At 54.1% G+C, this 1,979-nt stretch overlaps 1 protein-coding gene across 1 annotated transcript in view; it reads right to left on the reverse strand.

Annotated features, from left to right (window-relative positions):
* The window catches only part of VCAN (versican), a 111,335-nt gene extending 109,722 nt beyond the window's left edge, over positions 1–1,613 (reverse strand). The window contains exon 1 of the mRNA XM_010578053.1: positions 1,538–1,613. The gene's annotated coding sequence lies outside the window, so the exon portion shown is untranslated. The remainder of the gene's footprint in view (positions 1–1,537) is intronic.
* Between the last annotated feature and the right edge of the window lie 366 nt (positions 1,614–1,979).

Genomic DNA, 1,979 nt, shown 5'->3' on the forward strand with positions numbered 1-1,979 from the left:
TCCCGGGGGCGGCCGGGTCCGCCCCGCCAGCGCGCATCGTCGCCGCAGCCAGGGCTCCCCGCCGGGCGCTGCGCCCCTCTCGCTCCGCCAAATCTTACTCATTTCTTTGGGGAAGGAAACTTCCCCTTTCGCTCAGCCTTTTTAAGAGAAAAAAAAAGAAAAAAAAAAAGAAAAAACACACACACACAAAAAACCCAAACGAAACACACCCAGCATTTACACTCTTCTATCCTGGGATAGGCTTCTGCAACACGTTTCAACACTCATTCCTTTAAAAAAAAAAAAAAAGAAGAAAAAAAAAAGAAAAAGAAGGGGGGGGGGGAGAAAAGAAAAGCCATCGGGGCTTAATCCCGAAAGCCGGTGCCCGGAGGCAGAGGGGGTGGCCGGGGAGGACGTGACATGGGGGACAATGAGGGCTGGCCCCAGCCCTCGCCCGCTCCCCGTCGCCCCTTTGTGTGGGGACGGTGCCTGGGGGCCGGATGGAGGCTGCCCCCGGGGTCCCATCCCCTGCCGAGGGGATCCCGACCCTCTGCCGATGCCGCCCCCCACACACACCCACCCGCTTTTTCCCGCCGTCGAAACTCCCTTAATTCCTTCCACGATGCTCTCACTTTTTCTTTGTAAAACAAAGGCGAAATCCCGAGGAGCGGAGGGGGAAGGCAGTGCCCGTGCCCCGAGAAGCTGGCCGTGGGTGTAAAAGGGGGCGTTTTGCTCCACTGACCTTGTGATTCTCCTCCTCACCCACCGCCCCCCTTTCAGCACTGAAAATGTGGCTCAGAGGACGCCTGCTCTCCGTCTCCTCTGGAGAGATGCTGTCTGAGCACCTCAGCCCCGCTCTGCCCTGTGAGCAGCTTTCCAAGAACATCAGGGGAAGGGAAGGGGAAAAAAAAAAAAAAAAAAAAAAAGATGGGGGGAACACACAAAAGCGGAGGAGACTAAGCACACTCTTTTCCCAGGAGAAAAAAACAAAACAAAACAAAACAAACAACCAAAAAAAACCACACCACCAAAAAAAACCACCAACCCAAAAACTGGTGGCCGAAGGAAAGGTCCATTCTTGTCGCTCCTGCCACACGGGCGCTTTGTGTATTTAACACCCGTAGGAAACAGCTTCCTTCTTTCTCCCTCCTGAGCCCCATCGCCCACCAAGGTGCAGCTCTACCTTCCCGGCCATTCAAACAACCAGTATCAAAGACTTCTGTCAGGGCTCCCACCCCAAAGTCTTTTATTTCCTACTGTTCTTTGTTCTCCTCTTTGCACCAGGGGATTTTTGTGGGTCCCCGAGCATCCCTTCTGCTCTCCCCTCGCGTGTCGTTGAACTTACCCCAGGTTGTTTAAATTCACCAATCATCGCTATTCTCTCCCGCTTAAGGTTTGCGGTTCAACTCTTTGTCCTTACAGGTACCAGCAGTAAAACAATCGTTTTAAATCTTATACTAGGTGTTTGCTGGCAATCATATGTAAAGGGAAAAAAAAAAAAAACACAACAAAAAAACCCCACAAAAAACCCAACCCGCATTAAAAGAGTTATAGTTACCTTAAAAGGTAGCGTATTGCAGAGATTGCAAAAAATCACAACGTGGTGGCTAGGCTAGTCCAGAGATCCCAGTGGCCGCATGAAAGAGTAAATCCCCTCGTTAGTGCTGGAAGGAGACGGTGGTTCCGGGGTCTCCCCTTCTCCCAGAGCTCGGCCTCCCCTCCCTCCCCGCCGGCGAGCACCTGACTCGGAGCTGCGGAGCCTGAACCGAGTTGTAGGCACAGGGAGCTCGCCTGCAAGTTCAAATGCGAGCCTCAGCCACCCATCATTATTATATCGTTGTACCGTCAGCGCTGCAGAGGAGGGGCGCTGGCTCGGGAGAGGAGGGTTCACAAGCTCTGCAAGAGCCTCCTTGCAATTTGCAAAGCTCCCGCAGCTGCTGGGCGCAGGAGAGCCCCCAGCGCCTGCCTCCGCGGAGCGGCGCGCCCCAGACCCCCCCCCT

This window comes from Haliaeetus leucocephalus, unplaced genomic scaffold (genome assembly GCF_000737465.1).
Source record: "Haliaeetus leucocephalus isolate CR32 unplaced genomic scaffold, Haliaeetus_leucocephalus-4.0 Scaffold598, whole genome shotgun sequence".
Classification (NCBI taxonomy): Eukaryota; Metazoa; Chordata; class Aves; order Accipitriformes; family Accipitridae; genus Haliaeetus; species Haliaeetus leucocephalus.